Below are 16,426 nucleotides of genomic sequence, written 5' to 3' on the forward strand. Positions count from 1 at the left end.
GGAGGAGATGATGCCGCCCCCGCCCCCGCCGCCCCCCCCCGGGGCTCCCCGCCCGCCTCGCCCTCGGGCTGCTGCTTCTCCTGCTTCTCCTGCTGCTGCCGCTCTGGCGGTGGGGCGGGGGCGTGGCGGGCGCGCTGGGCGTCGCGCTGCTGCCTCTGCTGGGCCGCCGGCTGCCCCGTCGGGGGGGCGCCCTCGCCGTGAGTAGCGCCCGGGGGGGGGGGCGGGGAGGAAAGGAAGCGGGAGCTGCGGCGCCCCCAGGCCGGGCCGGGAGGGGCCTCTCTCCGGGGCCAAAGCAGACCCCGGTCCCGAACTCAGAGCAGGCCCGCTCAGGCCGGGGCACCGAGGGAGCCTGGCCGGCCCATAGGGGCCCCGAGCCTCCGGCGTGCTGCCCTTTGCACCCGGGCCAGGCCTGGGCGAGGAGCAGCGCGGCGGAGCCGGGGCAACGGGGGGGGGAGCACACACACCCCCCCGACACAAGCTGCACGTGGCTCAGCCAGAGAGCTGCCCTCCGGGGCCCTGCGTGGCTTCCTTGCCCTGGGCAGGCTCCCCCTCAAGGAAGCCCCTCGCCTCCCTTTCTCGTGGGCTCTGGACTTGGTGCTCAAGTCTGCGCTCTTCCCCAGAACACGTGTCTCCGTCCCAGCAGCCTGGAAGGACGGGGCTCCAGAAAGGGGGGGGGATCTGGGGGTGCCAGAGCAGGGTGGCCTGGGAGACAGCTGGGGGGGGGGAGACTAGGCGCCTCAGGCCTCTCTCTCTCTCTCAATCACACACACTTGTGCCTCAGAAGAGGCTGCTGGATCCGGCCCCAGGGAGCCCATCTAGTCCAGCCTCCTGTTCCCACAGTGGCCAAGCAGGTGCCCTTTGTGGGAAGCCCCAAAGCAACTCTCTGCTCCTGCACTATCCCAGAACTGGGATTCAGGAGCCGGGCTGGGAAGGGGAGAGTCTGGCCAACATGGCTGGTAGCCCATCAGTAGCCCTCTCTCCCTCCTCCTCCTCCTCCTCCAGTCCATGGATTTCTCCTCTTTTAAAGCCATCCAAGTCAGTGGCTGTCACTGTCTCCTGTGGGAGGGAGTTCCACAGTTTAACTCTGCTCTGCATGAAGAAGGACTTCCCTTTCTGTGCCCTGAATCCTTTGACATTCATTGGATATCCGTGAGTTCCAGTGTTGCCAAAGGGAGAGAGAAACTTTTCTCTGCCCACTTTCTCCATGGCAGGCGTAACTTTACAAACTTCCCTCAACATCACCTCTTACCTTTTCTCTAAGCTAATAAGTCCCAAATGCTGCAATCCACACAGCCAATTACTTAAAGCTGCCTTTCATCATGTCAGATTCCAGGGCAATTTACAGCTTAAAACACATCCAATTGCAAGAAACTTTACAGCAGACTAAAACTTGCAAACTGAAACAATGGAAGGCGTTGTTGGGGTTTTGTAATATTTCCCGTTTCTTGTTTGCTGCCTTGAGGATCATTGCTTGAAAGGCAAGATGCAAATCTTCAAAGTAACAACAATTGTGGAGCCACCTCTAAGGAAGCTCCGCTGCCTTGTAGGCTAGGAAGAAAGCCCCCCCCCCCCCCGCATCCTCTTTGTGGGGGTCAGCAAGGCGCCCTGGGTGCCCCAGAGAGGGTGGGGTGGGGTGGAGCCCGGAGGCCCAGCATCTCTGCATCCCCAAAGCTGAACAGGAGCCCAGCTCTGGAGCCCCTTCCCCTCTGGCAGGGCGGCTGCTGCAATGGCTTGAAGGGAAAATCAAGGAAGCGGATTTTTAATTCTGTTGCGTGATTGATACCATAAAGCACATTTGTCAAACCAATTAAAAACCTTTCAATCCCATTTGCTTTCTTGCCTTGTAATTGCTTAACCAATGAAAACAAATATTGCCAATCTTGGGCTCAGGTGGGGGGGGGGGGTCGCTTCATCGCCTCAATTCAAATCCATTGATTATGACAACATAACTGCACATTTTTATTTCTTTTTTTTTAATAAATGAAAAATTTTCAGTGCATTTCTTAATACCAAATACCAAATTTTCTAACACACTTACTCTGCAATCAATCACAGGAGGCTGTTCTAGAGTAGTCTGCTGGCAGTTTGAGCAAATGATGGTTCACAATGGGGTCATGGTCATTGTGGTTAAATTCTGAAAAACCACATTTTGTGATTGTACTTAATTAGCTGCCTGGAGCAAGCTGGGAAGGCAGGAGAAAGGGGGACACAGAAGACCCTGGCTCACATCTCCGTGTGCCAGGAGCCTTGCAGTGCTGTGAGACCCAGCCCCCAAACTGGACTCTGGGCTGCATGAAAAGCAGTGCCTGTGCATAAGTGCCAAGTCCCTTTGGGCAGCCCTAACCAGTCTCCCAGTTCACAATGAATGAAAGGAGACGGGTGGGTGGGGGGTGTCAGGATTTGCAGGAGTGCTCAGCAGGCCGCTCTGCCTGCCAGTGGTAGAAAGAGGCCAGCTCAGCAATGCCAGGAATGGAATCTGAGACCACCTTCCTGCAAAGCAGATACTCTCCGACTGAGTCACAGCCCCTTCCCCCAACAAATGGTCTTGCTTACTGTCATTGCAAGAGAGAGACAAAGTCACTCATTGCAGCCCCCCCCCCCCCGGCCTCCTTTTTGGCTTCTGTGCAAAAGTCACATTGGCAACATGAAGATTTGGGGTTCCTGCGCAGCACAAAGGACTCTATTTAGCTGCAAGTAAACATGGCTCCATGGCTACAGCCAGCTCATTGCTATTAGGAAAGAGCCAGGTTACAAAACGTGAAACTTGATTTAAACCAATAACTTTGCAGGATTTTGTTTTTTCCCCTTGGAGACTTAAGCTGCACTGATCTAAATCCACCCCCCTCTTTGTAGACTAGGCAGCCCTTCTCAGCCCAAGCGGCCAGGAGGGAAACCGAGTCAAAGGGTCCACAAGGCTTCCTGGGAGCAAACAAGACAGGAGAGTGAGAAGAGCAGGGGAGAGATGATGGGAGGTCAGGTCAAGGTGGGAGCCAGGCTAGAGCCAGGCAATGCCGGGATCCCCACCACAGAGGGGCTCCTGTTCACCCTTGACAGAGGGCAAACCCCTCCTGTGCCTGAGAGGGGAATGTGGGGCTCAGAGTCTGACCCAGAGGCAGGCAAAGGTCACCTCTGAAAATAGTCCCAGCTGGAAGAGATCACCTGGAGGGGCAAGGAGGAGGGGAAGCCCAAGCCAGTGTGCCTTCGGGTTAGGGCCTCCTTGGCTGTGGCTTCGTTTTGGATCCAGGCTGCTGGAGTTTCTTTTCCTTCTGGCTGATCTGCTGGACCAGAGCTGGCCTTGGGCACCTTTGCCTCACCTCTAGAGCAGTGTTTCCCAAATGTTTTTGGGCAACGGCACACCTGTTTACTAAAAAAAAATCTCGCGGCACACCACCATTAAAGCCCCGCCCCGTGACGTCAGCGCGCAGTGTCACGCCGGGAGGGACGCACAAAAGTGAAAGTTTTTTTCCCTCCCCCTTGCTGGGGAACCTCCAAGCTTTGGGGGTGGGAGGAGGCAGCAGAGCGAGGGACTGAGGGACGGCGGCAACTGAGGCGGCGGCGGCTGAGGCAGAGCTGGGAAGGGGGTTTCCAGGGGACACGGCAGCTCCTCGAAAGGCTTCTCTCAGCTGCGCTCAATCCGCCTCGGAGAGGATTTCCCCTCCGGTCCCATGCGTTCGTTTGGGGCATCGCTCCGGCTGCTCCCTCTCCCGCCGCGCAGGAGCGATGCCTCTCTCTGGCTTTCCCTCCGCGCAGGCTGAGGGAGGGAGGGAGGGGCGGTGTGACCCGTCTCTGCTGGGAGACCAAACCCAGCGAGGCAGAGTCGCGCGGAGGCGCCCAGGCAGCGCTTCCGGCTGCGAGGAGGAGCGCCAGGCAACAGCAGGAGGCGCGGCCTCTCCTCGCCGCCGCCGCCCCGCCTCTCGCCGCCCGACTCGCCCGCCTCCCTCCAGGCATCTCGCGGCACACGAGGCAACGTCTCACGGCACACTCGTGTGCCGCGGAACACCGGTTGGGAAACACTGCTCTAGAGAACAGCATCTACCGTATATTTCGCTCTATAAGACGCACCACACTACAAGACGCACCTAGTTTTTGGAGGAGGAAAACAAGAAAAAAAAAATCTGAATCTCAGAAGCCAGAACAGCAAGAGGGATCGCTGCGCAGTGAAAGCAGCAATCCCTCTTGCTGTTCTGGCTTCTGGGATAGCTGCGCAGCCTGCATTCGCTCCATAAGACGCACACACATTTCCCCTTACTTTTTAGGAGGGAAAAAGTGAGTCGTATAGAGCAAAAAATACGGTACATACCCATTTGCACCAGGACACCAGGGGCTTCTGGGGGTGGTAGGGTTGCCGAATAGTTCAACAGCTATTTTTTTAGAAAATCGGGGGGGGGGGGGCGGGAATATACATTTTCAACATGGGTTGCCATATGCCCGGGTTTCCCCAAACATTTCCACCGATCCTCAAATATTCCATTTGGACATTATTTTTGGGAAATTCCGGACGTACGGCAGCCCTAGGAGTTGAGCAATTTGTGCTTAAAATGTGGTTCCAAACAATCCCAGGTCCCAGGGCTCTGCCTTAACTAGTCTGGAGGTTTCCCAGTTTATTGGGCTCCCAAAGGCAGCAGCTGTTGAATCACCTTCAGGTGTGGCTCCGTCCGTTGGTCACCCCCCCCCCCCCAGTTAAGCTGGCCTGTCGACTTTTGTGGATGTGGGGAGGGAGGGCTGGCAAGGGAGGAGTGGAGGCTGACAAGGACTGTAAACACCGCAGGTCTTCTTGTTCCTCTGTGGGCTTCAAAATAGCTCCTGCCCTTGGTGCCTTGGCCTGCTTCCAGAGCTGAGTTCTCTCCTTGGTCTGGGTGGGCAGGCCGTGTCCCAAGAGGACTTTCCAGGCTGGTCACTCTTTCCCTGGCCCAGGGTGACGCAGGGGAGATGCCACCGCACATGCCAGGCCAGCAGCCCAGTCACCCGCCCTTGGCAAGCGGGCTCTCTCTCGCTTCGCACTTCCCGTTCGCTTGTCCTTGAGAGCAGTCGGGTCAGGTGAGGCCTGCCTGCCGGTTACTCAGCAGCTTCCCAGCCCTGAAAAACCGGCTCTGGGTCTGGCTTGGCAGCTGAGGCCTGATCCTTATCTGCCGCCACAACTTGTTGCGGCTGAAGCCGCCTCCAGACGGCTCATTGCACAAGGTGCCCAGGAAAGAGGGGCAGGAGAAGGGGCTGGAAGGAGGACCACTGGCCTGACCCTCCTGGTGCAGGAAGGAGGAAGGGGCCCTGCCCACTGGGTGTCTCTGCAGCAAACACAGCTGGGCCACAGCCCCCTGCCTCCGCGCCTGGTGCCCACAAGGCAGCAGCTCTTAACCCTTGCTGTGCCACTGGACATCCTTCTTTGCAGTGGGCATGCGGGAGGCTTCTGAGTCAACCGTTGCGTCCTAGGAGTCGGGAGGAGACGCAGCACCTCTGAGCTGGCCAGGAGAGAGCGACAAGTGTGGCAAGCCACAAAATGGGGTGGGTTCAGAGGGAGGGTGACCCCCTTCGTGACTTCAGGGGGTGCAGATCAGGAGAGGCAAACTCTGCCCTCTGGGGGGGCTTGGCCGGCCGTGCTTCCTCCCAGCCCCTCTGGGCTTGCTCTTGCCTGCCTCTTCCCCTCCTTCGCTGGAAGAGGAAGGCAGGAATGTTCCTGATACTTTAAAGGCATCCATCTGCCTTTGTTGAGCCTCTTAGGACCCGGATGGCTGAGAGAGGTGGGGAGCAGGAGAACTGGATCGGGACCCTCCAGTTGGGAGGGTGGTTGGGTGAAGCCGTCTCTCAGGGTGGGTCATTGGGAGAGAGAGGCCGACGTTTGACACACCCACGCCCCGCTTGGCCCTCCTGCCGCCTTCCCCAAACCGGCTAAGCAAGGCAGAGGGCTTTGCCATGAAGACACGGGGCTCAGGCCTGCTCCTCCCTGGTGCCTTCGCATCTCCTTCCCAAAGCTGGGCACGTCCTACCTAGGGAAGCAGGAGGGCGGGAGCCACCCAAAGGGCCTTGAGGGCCACACGTGGACCCCTCTGGTCTAGAGCGTAGAGATGCCCTCTCCCTGGCGGCTGAGCCTTGCCTGGCTCTCTGCAGCCTCTGAGGGGGGCCCTTCCTGTCTCCCCCCTGCAGGCCGACGGGAAGGCCGTGCTCATCACCGGCTGCGACAAAGGCTTCGGCCAGGCCTTGGCCAGGCGCCTCCACGCCGAGGGCTTCACCGTCTTTGCCGCCTGCCTGCTCAAGGTGAGGGGGGGGCTGCTGCCGCCCACCCAGCTGGACGAGAGACGGGCTCAGGAGAGAAGCAGCTGCTGGGCCCACCCTGCAGAGCAACCTTTCCCAACCAGGTGCCCTCCAGAGGTTGCTGAACTATGACTCCCACCCTCTTCCTCCCCCCTGGCCATCGGCTCCGCTGGGAGTCCCACAACCTCTGGAGAACATCACTTGGGAAAGAGGAGTCTGGGGGGTGTAAACCGAGGACTGCTCATATTTTGTGCCCCAAGGGGGGTAGTTTCACCTGGGGTGGCATCCCAGCTGTGGGGGATGCCATTGCTGCAAGCCAGCGAGTTTTTATTGGCATAAACTCATACGACACCGTGAGTGAGTGGGGTGCCAGCCCCCCCCCGCTCCCCCCAGCAGGGCGCCTGCTTCATTGTGTTCCCTTTTTGCTGCGGCCACCAAACTTGGTTGGATTTTGTGGGGGCAGATTGACTTGGGGGTGGGTGCAGATTAGGCCCCTGGCTGTGCCCAAGGACAGAGCCCCTGAGGCCGGTGGGGGAGGCTGTGTGGACAGGTCCTTCTGGGGGAATTTTGGAGGTCAAGGCCTGCCATTGCCCCCTCCCCACCTCCTGTCCCACAGACGGGCCTTGTCTGCTGGGTGAGGGGAGCTCCCTTGGCTGGGTGTGTGTGGAGTGAGATCTCTGTGCCTGAGACAACTGCCATTCTTTTTCTTCTTCCTCCTCTTCCTCCTCCTGCCAGGGAGGGCCTTTGGGTGGCCTCCTCCCCACCTTCTTCCCCTCCCGCAGCCGCCTTCCTGCCCAGGGACACCCAGAGGTCATGCAGCCGTCTCCTTTGTGATTCAGGCCGGCCAAGGTGACCTCCCTCCCTGCCTGGGAGACCTGGCAGGGCCAGTGAGCCCCCCGCTGGGAGGCGGCCAAGCCTGGAAGTTTCCATCCCAAGTGAGGTTGTGCCTGGCCCTGTTGCCGTGGAGACGGTGACGGCTCACTTTCACTTTCCCGCACTGCAGGAGCAGCAGGTGCAGGTTCTTCATCACAGCTCCAAGCCACGTGCCCTCAGCCCCCTCGCCTGGGTCCCTTGTAAACATCCGGGGCAGCGGGGGACATCCATGCGCAGGCAGAGAGAGGCCCCGGGACTCTTCCTCTGGGCTCCTGATTCCCGTGGGTCGGCGTCCCTTCAGCCCCTGAACCCGTTTGCAAAGCGAGGACCTTCCCCTGCCAGATTTTGTGTCTCCTGTTCCCAGAAGACGGTGACATTCCTGGCCACCCCCATCCCAACTGCCAGGCTTACCGCCCCAGAATTGCCTCTGGGGATCCTCTGCTCTCCTTGCAAAGGGTTTGTGTCTTCCCTGTGGTTTCAAATGAAGTTGGGCAACCACTAATCCCGTAATATGCCCTTGATCCCGAAGGCTTTCCCTGAAATGCCCATCAGCCTCTGGATTTGCACAATCGCGGGAATGGCCTTACTGGTTTCAGCTGAGTCTGCAACCCTGTTGATCTGACTGTACACCCCCTTGGGCAGCCTTTGGCTGTGGGGCAGTTTATGAATCTGGAAATCCCTTCTGATACAGCCCGCCCACATCCTCCATCCGTGGAGAGGAGAACCAGACAGGGCGTCTCCTCTGGCTGCCTGGGCCTTTGGAGCAGAGAAGGGGGGAGCAGGCCGCTGAGCTGGGGCGGGGGGCAAAGTCCCAGTCCCCTGGCCTGCCTGGTGGAGGGGAGTGGGAACACCCACCAGATGGATGGATGTCTAGGAAGCAATAATAACAATTCCTTCTAACTACCTGCGAGGCCACCCCTTTGCCATCTCACACAGAGCCCCTTTCCTTTGTTCTCTAAATGGCCCATCACCCAAGCGATCTCCTCCTAGGGAAGCTAGCCTGGCTTGTCTTTTAACACTTGCTGTTTCCAGGGCTTGAGTATGTCTTGGCATTCAGCCTGATTCCCCAAACTCATCACACTATCCTGGTTTTCCATTCCCAGATACACGAAGCAGGTTTTAAAACACAGTTGCCAATACTGCCCTCTTTCCTGCAGACAAGGAAGCAGCAGCTGGGGGTCAGGGAGCTAAGTGCCAGCCCCCAGCAGCCCCCAGCCTGATCCAGGGGGCCCTGGGAGTGGATTGGAGGGGGGCCCACTCTTGGCAGACTGTTGTGGGCAAAGGATTTCTTTCCTTGAGCAGGACCAAGGAGGAGACGGTGCCCGGGAGCTGGAGCGCCTGGGACCCTCGGGGCGGATGCACGTCCTGCAGATGAACGTCTGCAGCGAGGAGGAGGTGGCCAGGGCTCTCCAACTCGTGACCAGGAGCCTGAAGGGGCCTGAGCAAGGTAAGGGCCCTCTGGCCAGGGACTGGCTCTGTGGGGCCACATGGGGGCTGGGGTGTCTCTGCTCCCCTGGAGCCGGGCATCCCTGGGGCAGCTGCAGGGCCAGAGGGACCTGCTTGGTGTCTGTGGGGCGGGTGGCCCAGAGGGGAGGCTCGTCCTGGCTGATCCTGAGCAGGCAGTGGGGAGGGTGGAGGTCGGGGGGGGGGGGCCTCAAAGGGAGGTGGCTCAGTTCCTGGAAAAGAGGCAGCGGATGGAGCTGGGATCACGAGATAAGAACCCAGAAGAGCCTGGCTGCTGGATCAGGCCAGTGACCCATCTGGTCCAGCATCTTCAGAATGGCCAACCAGAGGCCCCTACGGGAAGAAGCCCACAAGCAGGACCCCAGGGCAAGAGCAGCTCTCCCCTCCTGCGGCCCCCAAAGCCCCCTCCTCCTCCTCCATGAATTGGCAGTCCTTTTGGAAAGCCTCGTAGGTTGATGGCCATCGCTGCCTCCTGTGGAAGGGAGTTCCGCAGTTTATCTATGTGCCGCATGAAGAAGTCTTTCCTTTCTCTGTCCTGAATCTTCCAACGTTCAGCTTCATTGGATGCCCAGGAGTTCTGGAGTTAGGAGACAGGGAGGAAAACTGATCTCTCTCTGCTTCTCCTGCCAGGCCCAACTGTATAAACTTAGAATCATAGGATCATAGAGTTGGAAGAGACCACAAGGGCCATCGAGTCCAACCCCCTGCCAAGCAGGAAACACCATCAGAGCACTCCTGACATATGGTTGTCAAGCCTCTGCTTAAAGACCTCCAAAGAAGGAGACTCCACCACACTCCTTGGCAGCAAATTCCACTGTCGAACAGCTCTTACTGTCAGGAAGTTCTTCCTAATGTTTAGGTGGAATCTTCTTTCTTGTAGTTTGGATCCATTGCTCCGTGTCCGCTTCTCTGGAGCAGCAGAAAACAGCCTTTCTCCCTCCTCTATGTGACATCCTTTTATATATTTGTACATGGCTATCATATCACCCCTTAACCTCCTCTTCTCCAGGCTAAACATGCCCAGCTCCCTTAGCCGTTCCTCATAAGGCATCGTTTCCAGGCCTTTGACCATTTTGGTTGCCCTCCTCTGGACACATTCCAGTTTGTCAGTGTCCTTCTTGAACTGTGGTGCCCAGAACTGGACACAGTACTCCACCATGGTGCCTCTTACTCAGGGCTCTTCCTTGTGCTACAGAGCTGCCTTTGCCCTGGCATCTTCCCTTTGGGGAGGCAAGTCCTTGTGGGCAGGAAGGTGGCCTGGGGTGGGAGAGCCGGCTGCCCCCAGGCGTAGGCTGGCTTCTGTTCCTGCACTGGGCTGACAGTTGTGGGTGAGGGCCAGGGAAAAGGGCATCTTAGCTGCACAGCAGGCACGGGGGGGGGGCTGCCTGCCTGGGGGCCTGATCCAGGACGAGGTGTGGACCTCTGAGCCAACAGCTGGCAGGTGACCCCGTCTCAGGTCAGCTCAGGTCATCTGCAGGACGTGCAGGCTTTAGGAAGCACACACCCCCGGCAGCATCAGAAGCAGCAGCAGCACCCCCTGGCCCAGCCTTTCTGCCTGCTGCTGAGCCCCACATTCCCTGGGGCAGGATGAGGCCGAGGAGGATTGCAAAGGAGGGCAAAGGCAAGGCAGGGAGGACTGTGCAAAGGGCCGCCTCCACCCAAGGGAGTCAGCAGGAGGAGCAGAGGATGGATCAGGGCCAGAAGGGAGGAGGAGGAGGCTGGGCCAGAGCAGGGAGGGGTCTCCATGGGTGGGAGGAATGAAGCAGGAGAGGGTTGGCACATGGGCATGGAGCCAGGCAAGCAAGAGGCTTTGGGGGGGGGTCTGCGTAAGGAGCTCCAAAGATGCCCTCAGCTGAGCCAGCCTCAAAGGACCCCTTCTCTGGGCAAGAGGCAGGAAAGGAGAAGCCCCCCACCCCCGCAGAGACCTCTGGCCCCCACCTCAAACGCAGAAATGGTCCCCCAAGTTTCGTGGAGGTGGTCTCCTGATTCTCTGTACAGGATCCTTCTGACTCAGAGACTGGGAGGTCGGGGAGAGGGGGCTGTAAGGAGGGGAGAGAGCTGCCCCATCTCTTCCAGTCCCCTTGGAGGAGAGAGGGGGCAGCAGAGAGAGCGCCTCAGCTCACCCAGCCGTGGGTCTTGGCAGCCCCTGGGAGACTCACAGAATCAGAGCACAGTCAAGTTGGTGGACTCATCTAGTCCAGCCTCTTGCATGCAGGACTTGCCAGAAGGTCCTTCGGTGGATCTCTCTGGGTGGAACTGACTGGAGGAGACATTCCTGGGAAACTCTTCCAGCCTCTTTGCCAGACCTTCTTTGGGGGCTGTGGGGGCAGCAAGGGGAGAGAGGAGGGCAGCAGAACCCCCTCTGCGCTGGTGCACCTCCTGGGGCTCAGAATTCAAGGACAAAAGACACTGGAAAAGAGGGAATGGGGTGGATCCGTGGGGAGGAGGAAATGGCCTGGGATGGAGACCCCATGGCTCCCCCACGGATGTGCTCCCCCCACCAGCCCTACTCATTTCAGTGCAGAATGTGGGAGGGGTTTAATGGGTAGGAGAGGAGAGGTTAATTGCAATTTATCCCTCCAGGCTCCCACAAGCGGGGATTGAGTTTCAAAATCCCATTCTTGGCAGCAAAATTAAAAGCGTGGGAATTGGGCTCCTTTTGAGCAAGTCCAGCTTCATGAAGCGAGCTGGCTCCCCTTTCTTACTCCACTTAACAAACAATCAGGCAACAACTTGTAAATAAGTTAAAAATATAACTTATAATCTTGCAATGGTTCACAGCAATGGCAGCAGTAAAAACTATGCAGGCAAAAGACTTGCATTTGCAGTATAAGTAGCTTCAGGCCTGAACCCGAAGCTGGAGCACCTCCAACACTGGCCAAAGGAAGAGAGGAGGGGACAGGAAGTACCATATGGAGGGGAAATGACATCACACAGAACCCTGTCTACCAATTGTGTTTCTATGGTCTGAGTATGTGCCAGTCAGCAATACGGCTCTGTGGTGTTAACCCCTTCTCATGCTAACTAGCAAGAATATGCACTTGTTACCTTTGGCTGCTAATTTCACCTTTCTGTTGGATTGGGGCCACTTCCCCCCTAGAAGTAGGCTTTGAGGCCACCTGACAGGGATGGCGCCTCTTGTGTCCCCCCCCCCCCGGCTGATTCTGGAGGTTCCTCTGGCGTCCTCATTCAGAGGGTCCCACTTTGGGCCCTGGGAGGGGGCAGGGAGAGAGGGGGCCGGGTGTCCCCGGGGGCAGAGGACCCTGTTCCTGCGGCAGAACCCCCAGGACGCATCTCCTGCTTTGCCTGACAGGTCTGTGGGGCTTGGTGAACAACGCTGGAGTCGCCTCCTTTGGGGACGTGGAATTCACCAGCGTGGAGAAGTACCAGAGGGTGGCCGAGGTCAACCTGTGGGGGGCCATCCGAGTCACCAAGGCTTTTCTGCCCCTGATCCGCAGGGCCCAAGGTACGGCATCGTCCGCCTCCTGAGGGACACCCTCCTTGTCACCCCCTCCCCCCGCTGCGCTCAGTCCCTTTGCCAGGGTTTCCTGCTGCAGAATTGGGCCAGCAGTGGCCTGGGAGGGGCAGCCAGCCCCTGGGGGGGGGGCTGTCACAAGCCCTGGCAAGAGCAGCTGAGGAGCCCCTGCAGAAGGTGGGGCAGCTGGGACACGATCCTCCGGCTGCAGGATCCCTCCCTCCAGATCCTGCGGCAGATGGGTCAGCTCTGGAGCTCAGGCTCCAGTGGGCAGCCTCAGCCCCCGTGGATTTGCTCAGCCCATGGGACAGTGGGACTTGGGGCCTCCAAAGCTGGCTTGCAGTGAAACGGAAAATAATTTTGGTGAGGTGTGCTTCTGAGCACACGCAGAGTTCCTTTCCCTCCTCTCTCAGTCACCATGGGGGTGGTGCTGGGAAGCTCCCCGATGAGTCGCTGACCTTTCCGGGCAGCCTCTGCCCCCCTTTGAGAAGGCCGGCCCCAAAGAGCCTCCCTCCTCGCCCAGCACCTGCCTCTCTGCTCCCCTGCAGGCCGCGTGGTCAACGTGAGCAGCATGCTCGGCCGCATGTCCAGTCCTCTGCGCTCTTCCTACTGCGTCTCCAAGGCCGGCCTGGAGGCCTTCACCAGCTGCCTCCGCCAGGAGATGTACCCCTGGGGGGTGGGGGTGGTCGCGGTGGAGCCCAGCAACTTCATCGCGGCCACCGGCATCCTGACCCGGGACGGCGTCCAGGCCGAGGCCGAGCAGATGTGGAGCGGGGCCAGCGCAGCCGTCCGTGCGGATTACGGAGAGGCCTACTTCGCGGAGCAGGTCCACCGGATGGAGGGCTTTGTGCGCAGCGGCCTGAGGGACGTCTCCCTCGTGCTGGACGACATCACCGAGGCACTGACCGCGCGGCACCCCTACGCCCGCTACAACCCCATGGAGGCCCGCTGGTGGGTCCGGCTGCAGGCCTTCACCCACTTGCCCACGGCTCTGGCCGACTGGCTCTACGTCCGCTAGTCCCTCGCTGCCCATTGGCCTGGTGCCCAGATTGGAAACAAACAATTCCTGCCTTGCGTGGGGTTGGACTAGATGACTCTTGGGGTCCCTTGCAACTCTACAATGCTGTGGTTCTAGGATCCTACGCCCACATCTTGGCAGCCTGCCTGAGAGTCGTCCTGGCCCAGAACTAGCCACATGCCCAGCCCAAGTGGCTCCTGAGGCTGGGGAGGGTGTCTCCAGGCAGCCCTGGCAAAGAAAGTAACCCCACCAGCCTTTAGGTTCTTCTGGAGCAAAGCTGCTGGGGGGGGGGGGGGTTGGTGTCTTCCACTTCTGGCACCTTCTGAATGTGCCCACAGCAAGCGGTTGCCAGGAGACCCTGCATTGGGTGGGGTGGGGGAGCCATCCAGATTCTGGGAGTGTAAATGGGCCACTGACTACTTGCAAGGATGCCAGCTGGCACCCCTCCTTCCCCCCTCCCCCCATGCCAAGGAAGCAAATGGCTGCCTCTGCTCTGGAGGCCTCACAAAGAGCCTGCCCCGCAGTTGCCTGGGCAGAATCTGTCTCTCACAGGGGGAGGCTCTGAGCTGGGGGGCTGGGGGATGTTGCTCAAGGAATTCCAGCACCCTGAGAAAGACGGGGAGGGGGTCCCCAGTGCAGACATCCCATGCCAGCTGCAGCAGAAACTTCCCCTTGCCCTCAGCTGGGGCTCCCAGGAAGGGCTGCATCAGGGCCTGGGACACGAGGACCCTCAAGCCCACCCCCACCCCCCAGGAGTCCTTCCTAGCCAGGCAGCTTCCACCCAGTCAGCCCTTTGACCCGTCGAGCCCCCTCAGCTTCTCCCCTGAGCAAGAGGAGAGGTCTTGGCCAGTTGGGCTGCCTGCCTGCCGGATCAGGCCAAAGGGGCCCATCTGGTCCAGCCCCCTCTCCTCTCAGTGGCCAACCAGATGCCTCAGTGGGAAACCCGCTAGCAGGATCCGAGCACAAGAGCAACAATCTCTCCTCCTGCACTTTCCCCGGAGGTGCGCCTGGAGATTGAACGGAAGACCTTCTGCATACAAGGCAACTCTCTACGTCCCCGGATTCACAAATCTGTCCCCGGAATGTCCCCGGATTTCATTTAATGTCCCCGGATTTATATTTTAAGTGTTGTAGATTTATTAGTAGGGAATGAATGTTGCGTGATTGGTTCAACGGCACAAGACACATCATATAGGGAATTCTGGTGAGGCAAAATGGCGGGCGTCACAGCAGTGAGCAGCTCCTGAAGCCAGCCAGAGCCAACTGCGCTACCAGCCTGGCTCTGGGCTGCTGAGGCTGCCACTGCTGAGGGGGAACCAGGGACTCCCGGCACGTCAACTGGGGGAACCGCTGACACACACACCCCGTGACCCAAATCGAGCTGGGAGTGAGAGCACCCGACCACCCGGCCAACTGCCCAGCAGCACTCCATGGCCAGGAAAACCCTGGAGCCGATGCAGGGAGAAAGGGGAGAGGAGAAGGAGAAGGAAGAGAGAGAAAGAGGAAGGAGAAAAAAAGAGGGGAGCCCCAACCTTGTTGCACCGCTGCTGCCACCACTGAGGTAAAGAGGTAGGAGATCACTGGGAGGGCAAGGACACGTGGCCAAGCCCAGGCCCGACCCGAGGCTACTCCACGGTGGCCAGCACTCCAAGAGAGCAGGCCAGGACCCAGAGGAGACCACAGAAGAGAAGATATTACTTCTTCTTTGTAAAAAACTTTTTAAAAAATTACTTCCCCCCCTCTTTTTTTTTTTTTAAAAAGAGCCCCCAGATTCTTTGGGGGGAAAACTGGTAACCTTACTCCATCCCCCCCCCTCAACTGAGGAACATGGGCCTCCCCTGCAACAGTGGGTGGAGAACATGCAGATTATGGGATGGCAGGAGGCTCTCCTCCCTTCTGTGATCTCCCCTTCGCCACTGCTCTAAGCCAGCCAGGGGGCTGCATGGGATTAGGCTGAAGGTCCCGAGAGCCAAAAGGTGGGGTTTGCGGGTTCCCTTAAAGATCTCTCATAGTCCAAGCAAATGTGGCCAAGGTGTCTCTGGGCATACACAGAGTGTGTTAGGCACACGCACACTGAGTCCTGGCGTGAGCAGGCAGCATGTCTGCGTCAGAAGCAGCCACAGTGACCTCCTGGCTCTTCCCTTTGCAAAGGAGCACCTGCCCAGCCATGTCCCTCACGCCAGCTGGACCCCTTGGCAGGCTGCCCCCTAAGCAGGGCAAGGCCAAGGCAGGCCCGGGCCCGGGAGCCGCTCACCCAGTGGGCCTCTGGCCAGCTCAGGCATGCGCCAGCTGCTCTTGGGCCATGCGTGTGATGCTGGGAACAAGCGCATGTAATTGGACTCGGCAGTCGCAGGAGGACTGGGCATAGTTTCCCACTGCAGATTCGCTCTCCAAAGACCCCTTGTGCCAACTTACAGAATTGCAGAGTGGAAGGGGACCCCAGGGGTCATCTAGTCCAACCCCCCGCAATCCAGGAATTGTAGCTCACAGAGCAGTATCCCTTTACTTTTCTGTGAGGGAAGCCACGCTTACCTGAGCACCATGGGCATGCAAGTGATGCGAGGGGGGGTATGTGTGTAACTTCACCCCCCACCCCCAGCACTGCCATTTGTCTGCACTATGAAATCATTGGAACACAATGGGCACCTGATCATCTGCACACTGAGAAAGAAATAAAGTGAACCATTTTAGCCCACCTGTGTCTCCCTGTCTCCCTGTGGGTCTGATCCTGCCGCCCTCTGGCAGAACCCACCCTTGTCAGAGGAAGAAAGCCTTATCCCAGAGGAAGGTGAAACGGGGGGGGGGGGGTCTGGGTTTTGACACACAGTGCTGGTTCTTCTCTGGTCAAGAGTGGATGCGCTGAGCTGCAAGGGGAGTCGTGCCCTGGGTGGAGAGGGGCTGCCATCTTTCCTGGCAAGGCTCCTGTGCTTGCAACGGGGGTGGCACAAGCAGAAAGGCAGCAGGGGCCAGTCCGGACCCCCCACAGACACACCAGGAAAAGGCAGGAGAACCCAGAGGAAGAACTCCAGCAGAACCAAGCCAAGGGAAAAATTTGAAGAAAATAAAGCAGTGCTCAAAGCATCACTACTGCTAGATGGTGGTGGTGCTTTTATCTACAGTGACATAATTCTCACTCGTAAAGAAGCCCACCCTGGATGTTTTGCTGCTCGGTTGGAAATGGCCCCCTCTTGGGTCGGGTGGTGGAGCGGGTGGATTACCTGGATCTATTTCAAATAAGGTTCCTACTAGCAGAAATTATTAATCTCAGCCACTTTTATGAATGGAGACTCAGGGAAAACATGAATGAATGCTAGAATGAACACTAGAAATTGTGTGAAAGTGGTTTACCG

At 58.6% G+C, this 16,426-nt stretch overlaps 1 pseudogene across 1 annotated transcript; it reads left to right on the plus strand.

Annotated features, from left to right (window-relative positions):
* Nucleotides 1-10: 10 nt before the first annotated feature.
* Nucleotides 11-15,769, plus strand: LOC114598178 (D-beta-hydroxybutyrate dehydrogenase, mitochondrial-like; annotated as a pseudogene). The gene is made up of 5 exons (XR_013393081.1): nucleotides 11-197; nucleotides 6,139-6,249; nucleotides 8,422-8,566; nucleotides 11,897-12,049; nucleotides 12,607-15,769. The product of XR_013393081.1 is annotated as a D-beta-hydroxybutyrate dehydrogenase, mitochondrial-like (transcript).
* The last annotated feature ends 657 nt before the right edge of the window (nucleotides 15,770-16,426 follow it).

This window comes from Podarcis muralis, chromosome 6 (genome assembly GCF_964188315.1).
Source record: "Podarcis muralis chromosome 6, rPodMur119.hap1.1, whole genome shotgun sequence".
In the NCBI taxonomy this organism is placed as follows: domain Eukaryota; kingdom Metazoa; phylum Chordata; class Lepidosauria; order Squamata; family Lacertidae; genus Podarcis; species Podarcis muralis.